The sequence below is a fragment of the Hibiscus syriacus genome, unplaced genomic scaffold (assembly GCF_006381635.1).
Source record: "Hibiscus syriacus cultivar Baekdansim isolate YM2019G1 unplaced genomic scaffold, ASM638163v2 tig00111027_pilon, whole genome shotgun sequence".
NCBI lineage: Eukaryota > Viridiplantae > Streptophyta > Magnoliopsida > Malvales > Malvaceae > Hibiscus > Hibiscus syriacus.
In genome coordinates, this window is record NW_024062960.1 from 352864 (window position 1) to 361492 (window position 8629).

At 39.0% G+C, this 8629-nt stretch overlaps 1 pseudogene; it reads right to left on the minus strand.

Moving 5' to 3' along the window:
• Nucleotides 1-1953: 1953 nt before the first annotated feature.
• On the minus strand, nt 1954-8117 carry LOC120150880 (annotated as a pseudogene).
• Between the last annotated feature and the right edge of the window lie 512 nt (nt 8118-8629).

An 8629-nucleotide genomic window follows, 5' to 3' on the forward strand; every position in this document is an offset into this window, starting at 1 on the left:
TTTCCATTTATTTTCAATTCTTCTTTAAGCTTCATTGTACTCTGCTAATGAAGCAGAAAACTTCACTACGTACTTGAACACCAACGACCACCGCAGCGATTGCCATTGTCGATCGTCGCCCGAGAACCAAATAATGGTTCGAGCCTCCTCGAGCTCCTCAAAGATCACCTCCGATCATCCAAACATCATTGAGTGTCATAGATCTAACAAAATTTATTTGATTTTTTGAACAAGAATGGATCTTTCACCCCCGACAATCGTCTGATAAGGCTTCTTCGAGTTGTGGTGTTATTATTGATGAGGGAAACATTTTCACCGTCGGGATCTTAAAATGAAGTTTGAATCATTGAACCCAAATGTTTTCTTGTGACGAGCTTCTTCGCTATTTTTTTCTTTGTTGGGGTTTACAAAAATAGTTTGAGGTTTTTTTGATTCTATCTATTGCACGAGTAATACCTCATAAAAAACCCCAATATTTCAAAATATCTCAATTGTATGGTTCATGGAAATCTAAATAAAATAATAGTTTAGAAAAAAACAATTCACATCCACCAAAGTATGAACAATCCAGGAATGATATAACTAAAACCATGAAGGACAAATTACACTTAAAATCTTTAATCTTTTCAAATTCCTGATAACCAAAATTATAGTCAGACTATTTTATAAATATCATACGAAATTTTAACCTCTATTAGGATGTTACAATCTATTAAGATTTCAGAATTCTAACACAGGCATGTTGTCCAAAACCCACAGCAAACTATGAACTTCCAAGTAGGCTGTTCTGCAATAACCAATGAACTTCCATTGTACCTGCAATCACTTTTAATATACTTCTCTGCAAGCAATCTTCTTAAACGTTAGTTTATTAAGTAAAGGTAAATCCCACGTATTCCACTATTTGTTTTGATCACGTTAGTTAAAAATAAAAAAACTCCTTATGTGATAATTTTTATTTTTAATAATGATGTGGCATTATCGTATAGAAACACATCACCATTATTTTTTAACAGAGATGACTAAATGAAACCAAAACATGATGTTAAATATGATTAAAAAATATTAGATAACCAAAAGGAATTACGAGAATAGAGACTAAATACATAGTTACTCATATATATATATATATTATATATATATATATATAATATATATTGAGGATGTGAGTTCCAAAACGTGGGCCAATTATATGTTATAACAATAAGCTTCCTTTTTTAGTTTAACATCAATATTTGATTATTAATCGATTAATTTGAATAAAATGTTGTAGAGATTTATATAAGGACCATATATTCAAATATTGATCTTGTTGAATAATTTAACGTCTCATCCACTAATCACTTAATCAACGACTTAAATCCTAACATTATGAATAGAGTAAACTAGGTATAGTTAAGGAGTTTACCATTTAATCATGACTTAAATAAACAAAACACCTCACCTAAAATTATCTAATTAATTAGGTCGATCCAATTGGTTTGAAAAAATCCTAGAAAGTTTACTAAGTCTCTGATCCTTATCATTATGAACTTTGAAATCTAGCCTCTCTGCTTTTAATTCCAATAATTTAGTGTTTTTACTTATCCGATATCTAAATTGAAATCCATTAATAACGTAATTAATTGTCTTCATTATTTTTGAATATGTGACGTTTAAAAGTTAAAGATGATTTAAAACTAAACTCTAATTGATAATACATATCAATTCAACGAAGGAAGATTAAATATATTAAAATGGACTAATTTCAATAGAATGGAAAGTCCAATGACATGGAATAAATTATACAAAGACATAAGCTTGATGAACAGCTCCATTATTATCATCTAAAAAAACCATGAAAGTATATCTATCACAACCGACGATGAGGAATAGAGAGTTATAAGTTCTAGCCGGCGGACCTGGCGCCGGCTGTGGGTTACCTTCACCGGAGTTTTTGAATAACCATATTTTTCACAAGGAACCAAGTAGAACTTTGATCCTGTTGCAGACCTTCTTCCACAAGAACGCGGCGCACTCGGCCTCCGTCGTGATCGGGAGCCGAAGATCAGTTTTTCGACACGTCGAATTCTTCTTCATCATCAAATGGTAGCAAGCTGGTCGATGGAAGTGAAATAGTTGTTGGCCAAGACAAATTTGCAATAGAAGGAAGCTCGCAGACAATCTCAGCACTTCCCCGTAGAATCGGTTGTTCGCCAGGTTGAGAATCTGAATCTTTTTCATGCACCCTAAAGAGTAAGGTATCGGCCCCGTTAATTTGTTCCTGCTGGCGTCGAACCGTGGCTTGACTCAGTTGCCGATCTCGTACGGTAAACACCCGGTGAGTCGGTTGTTGAGGAAAAGCACTTCGAGTAGGTTTCGCGCTTTGCCGATGCTACGTGGGATCGAACCGTGAAGTTGTTGCTGGCAAATGTGAGGTAACGGCCGTTGTGTCGCCGAGGTTTTCGGTAGCGTTTGCTTGGCGAATCGGTTGTTGTTGATGAATAACACATCGGTTTAATTCAAACGCTTGTGGCGGAACGGAGCCTCGGGGAGTTGAACCTCAGTCGAGGACATCAAGTTCATGGCTTTAGGGTTTCCATTGGAAAATCTCCGTCGATTTTGTTGTTGCTGAGGTCTAGCTCGTATAAGTACTTGATCTTCGATGCTTCGAACTGGACCGTGCCGGTGAAGTTGTTCGAGTGGCATGGAATATGGCTAAATCGTCTAACTCATCGATGAAGCCCTTAAGCGGAAGAGTACCGTTGTTAGGAAAATAACGAGTACAAGTATTTCCCTATAACCAAATTAGTGAGAATGCAAAATAAAAGGAAAAATAATACCCGAAAATTGATAAAGGAGTTCAGCCAATTGTGCTTAGTCTCCGGGCTGCTGCAGATCTTTACTAAGAGAGAAATTTACAGGTTTACAAAACACTCACTACTCACAGAATCTCTCTAGTATAGGAAAAGAAATGTTTGGGATGATTTTGAAGCTAAAGGGTAAGGGTATTTATAGTAGAAACTTAGGGACTAATCTTTGAAATACCTAAAGTGCAATGACTAAAGTGAATTTACCCATTCCTATTTCAACAAATCTACCAAAATTTACCAAACTTTGAAAACATTTTTCAAAGAATTACCAAACTTTGAAAAAACATTTTCCAAAGTTGGTTGCAACTTTGAAACTTTTACAATCTCCCACTGAAGACTGATTTTAATATGTTTCACACCTCGATCATGCAGCAGCATGTCTGGTCTTGTTATTCTAGCATGCCAACTGAATTGAACACAACTTCAGTTTGTCCGTAGTCACCGTCTTTGTCAACATGTCTGTCGATTTTGAGCTCACTAATCTTTTCAAGTTTCAAAATCCCATCTTCCAGAGACCAATAAAATGATATCTCAATTGTATGTGCTTTGTCCTGGAATGAAAAGACGGATTCTTTGCTAGATGGATAGCACTTTGACTGTCGCAATACAAGATATTGTTTCTTGTTTCTTGCCTAACTCTTCCAAGAAACTTTAGAGCCAAACCATCTCCTTCTGGCTTCCGTAACAGCGCATATTCTGCTTCAGGTGGAGAGAGCAACTATCTTCTGTAGTTGAGAAACCCAACTCACTACAGTTCCTCCTAGAGTATAGACATACCCTGTAGTGCTCCTTCTGATGTCGACATTTCCGGCTAAGTCAGCATCTACATAGCCTGTCAGTATCATATCTCCACCTTTGAAACAAAGTGCTTTGTTTGTGGTACCCAGAAGATATCTGAGGATCCATTTGACTGCTTCCCAGTGTACCTTGCCCGGATTATTCATGTACCTGCTAAAAGCTCCCACTGCATGAGCATATCTGGTCACTGCATGACATATCTGGTCTGGTACAAACCATGTCATACATCAGACTTCCAATTGCTGAGGCATACGGCACCTTCACCATGTGTGCACGTTCTTCCTCCGTCTTTGGTGATTGGTCTTTGGAGAGTCTGAAATGAACACCTAAGTGTACTTACTGGTTTAGCATCTTGCATGTTGAACCTGGAGAGTACTTTGTTGATGTACTCAGCCTGCGATAACATCAAAGTCCCCAACTTTGTGTCTCTCTTGATCCTCATCCCAAGAATCTGCTTTGCAGCGCCCAGATCCTTCATAGCAAACTGCTTCGACAATTTTTGCTTCAAGTTTATGATCTCTTGCATGTTTGAGCCTGCAACGAGCATGTCATCAACGTACAACAATAAAATAATGAAACTATTGTCGAACCTCTTGATGTAGCAACAATGATCTGCTTGGCATCTGGTAAAACCACTGCTACTCATGAAACTATCGAACTTCTTGTACCACTGTCTAGGAGCTTGTTTTAAACCATACAAGCTCTTCTTCAACCTGCATACCAGGTTTTTCTTGCCTGCCTCTATGAAGCCTTCTGGCTGCCTCATATAGATCTCTTCCTCCAAATCACCATGAAGGAAAGCTGTCTTTACATCTAACTGCTCGAGATGTAAATTCTCCGCAGCTACAATTTTCAACACCAGTCTGATTGTAGACAGTTTTACGACTGGAGAGAAAATTTCATTGTAGTCAATACCTTCTTTTTGCTGAAAACCTTTGACAACCAATCTTGCTTTGTAGCGTTTTCTCCCATCATGTTCTTCTTTGATCCTGTAAATCCACTTGTTATGGAGTGCTTTCTTGCCTGGTGGTAATTCAGCTAATTCCCACGTCTGATTTGACATAAGCGAGTCCATCTCATCTTTCATGGAAGACTCCCACTTGACTGAATCCTCCACCTGCATTGCTTCATCATAGCACTCTGGTTCACCATTGTCAGTCAGCAACAAATAGTGCAAAGAAGGTGAATACCGTTGGGTTGGTTTAGGAATTCTGGAAGAGCGTCTCAGTTCTGGTGTGTTTGGTTCTTCTTGAACTGCTTCAGGATTGATCTGAACATCATTTCCAGAAATATCCTCGAACTCAGCAAATTCCTTTGTTTCAGCTTCGGTATTACTTGATTCTGCGGTTGACCTATCTTTGTACATCACATTTTCATTGAAAATGACGTCTCTGCTTCTGATGATCTTTCGATTTTCGTAGTCTCAAAACCGGTAACCGAACTCATCACCACCGTAACCAACACAAAGACGCATTTGTTGGACTTGGCATCAAGTTTACTTTTTTCAGCAGAGTTTATGTGTACATAAGAAATACAACCAAACACTCTTAAGTGTGAAAGGTTTATTTCTTTCTTGCTCCAAGCTTCCTCTGGTATTCCGCCATCCAAAGGAACTGAGGGCCCACAGTTGATCAGGTAAGCTGCAGTGTTGATAGCTTCAGTCCATAGAAATTTGGGCAATCCGACATGTATCCTCATGCTTCTAGCACGTTCATTCAGAGTTCTGTTCATGCGCTCTGCTACGCCATTCTGTTGCGGTGTTATGGGAACTGTTGTCTCCATCTTGATCCCATTGTTTGCGCAGAAATCTCTAAAACTACTGTCTCTGTACTCTCCTCCATTGTCAGACCTCAACCGCTTGACTTTCAAACCAGCCTCATTTTCTACCATGGCCTTCCATTTTCTGAAGGTATCAAAGACTTCTGATTTCTTCTTCAGAAAATAAACCCACACCTTCCTTGTTGAATCATCGATGAAAGTGACATAATATAGTGAGCCTGCAAGAGATGGAACAGGGGATGGCCCCCATACATCAGTATGAACCAATTCTAACCTTTCTGCCTTGGGAGTCTTGCCAATCTTTGTAAAACTGACTTTCTTTTGTTTTCCAAAGATGCAATCCTCGCATAGTCCGACATCTACATTCTTTAGATCCGGCAGCTTCCCTTTTGACAGAAGTATCTTCATTCCTTTCTCGCTCATATGGCCGAGCCTTTGGTGCCATAGGTTTGATTTTCCATCAGCATCTGCTACTGCAATGATATTCTCTAAATTTGAGGTTATATAGAGAGTACCGGTCTTCTTACCACGAGCAATGACGAGTGCTCCTTTGGTAATCTTCCATTCACAGCCTGAAAAAGTTGTACTATATCCTTCTCCATCAAGCTGCCCAATAGAAATCAGATTTCTTTTGAGGCCAGGAATATGTCTCACTCCTGTCAGCTTCCAGGTGGTCTGGTTTGGCAGCTTTAGTCGGATGTCTCCTTTTCCGACGATCTTCAAGGTTTCATCATCAGCTAGATGAACCTTCCCAAAATCACCACTGACATAGTTCTCCATGATTTCTCGCATGGGTGGAGTGGAAAGATGCCCCTGAATCCAAGATCCATGATTCAATCGGACTGTTGACGCTTAAAATCATGGCATCACCTGTCTCCTCCGTCATGTTGGCAGATTCCTGTGCGCCGTATTTTTCTTCGGTGCTCGACAATCTCTTTTGAAGTGACCCTTTTTGCCGCAATTATAACAGGTAAAATCTTTATTTCCTGTTCTTGATTTGCCCCTTCTAGATTTTGATCTGCCACGATTTGAATTTCTTTCTTAAGTTCTCCCTCTAGACTCCGTGTGTAAGGCTGAGGAGGTTGATGCTTCACCCGATTCTCTTCGTCGAATTTCTTCACTCAATACCAGATCCCGAACATCGTCGAATTTTAATTTGCTGTTTCCCGACGAACTGCTGACTGCTGTAACAGTAGCATTCCAACTGTCTGGTAGAGATGATAAGAGAATTAAAGCTCGAACTTCATCATCGAACTCAATTTCCACTGAACTCAACTGGGTTGTGATTGTGTTGAGTTCATTTAGGTGTTGTGCCACCGATGCCTCTTCCGCCATCCGCAAATTGAATAATCGCCTCATCAAATGAACTTTGTTTGAGGCCGATGGCTTCTCGTACATACTGGAGAGAGCCGCCATAAGACCCGCCGTGGTCTTTTCCTTTGCTATGTTAAAAGCAACATTGCGGGATAACGTCAGTCGATAACTCCGAGGGCTTGTCTGTCGAGAAGAGCCCAATCTTCATCCTTCATGCCCTCTGGTTGCTTTCCTGAGAGAGGTTGATATAGATTTTTCTGGTACAAAAAATCTTCAATCTGCATCTTCCAAAAGCCAAAGTTCGCACCATCGAACTTTTCAATTTTCACCTTCCCTTCGTCTGCAGCCATCGCTCCCACTCGAATCTGGCTTCGTTTGGATCGTTTCTGACAATTCTTGCGAATCACCGTGTATTAGAACACCACCGTCGACAAACTCGTATCGCCGACCGAATTTCACTATTCACGAAATTCACTATTCACGTGAATAGTAATGAATAGTAACCTCGTAGAAAATTTGACAAAATTCACAACCAAAAGCTCTGATACCAGTTGTTAGGAAAATAAACCGAGTACAAGTAATTTCCCTATAACCAGATTAGTGAGAATGCGAAATAAAAGCGGAAAAATAATACCCGAAAATTGATAACGGAGTTCAGCCAATTGTGCTTACGTCTCCGGGCTGCTGCAGATCTTTTACTATGAGAGAAAATTTACAGGTGTTTACAAAACACTCACTACTCACAAGAAATCTCTCTAGTATAGGAAGAAAGAAATGTTTTGGGATGATTTTGAAGCTAAATGGGTAAGGGTATTTATAGTAGAAACTTAGGGACTAATCTTTGAAAATACCCTAAAGTGCAATGACTAAAGTGAATTTACCCATTCCTATTTTCAACAAACATCTACCAAAATTTTACCAAACTTTGAAAAACATTTTTCAAAGAAACATTTACCAAACTTTGAAAAAAACATTTTCCAAAGTTGGTTGCCAAACTTTGAAACTTTTAACACCGTTGCAGTCGGAAAATCTATAGCCGTTGAAATCGACGGCCGCGACGGCTTTTTCCTTCACATCCGGACGAATGTCGCACTTGAACCCTTTGTAGCTACAAACGTCGGTTCCGGTCCACGTCTTGATGTACCTCTTGCTACTTTTATCGACTTTGATTTGCTTCTTCAATGTTTGGATCACGTCGTACGCGTCCGCCAACCGCTTGTTTTCGAAGCACCCGTTCTCGTTCTCAAAGTGCTTGCACCGTGATGGTTCGGCGGCTGGTGCTGGTGCTTCACCGTGGCCAGCGTTTACGTCTAAACATGAATGGAAAACGATGGTGAAGAGCAAAAACGAAGTGGAAAGTGAAAGGGTAGGCATTCTCTTTGATTTTCTTTCACATGTACCTCGAGTGAATGTGGCACAATTAGCCCCAGATTTATATAGGAAAAAGAAACTCAAGCTACACCACCACGTACTAAAATATTATATACGTATATTGTAATTCATAATTGTCCCAGTTAGGATTTTGTTACCCCATCGTTGTTGTCCGATTGAAACTTTTCTTTTCAACTATCACCAAAGTTACATCTTTCTAGTTCAACTTCGTCTCGTAGTAATCTAAAAGTTTATATAGCGTCTCTCAATTTGATCCAAAACTAAATGTGTAAATAATAATTAGAAAATGTTATTGTTATTTATCATCACAAGTTGGACAGAAGTAAGATTCGTGTAAAATTATAATTGTGATGGGTTCAAGCTATTCATTCTTTTTCTTTTTAATTTAATTGGAGAGTAACAACAGATAATTTTAATAAATTAAAAAAATATGACATACAATATAGAGAGAGATAATATACAGTATAGAGAGATATAAATCCATAGAGTCTAGG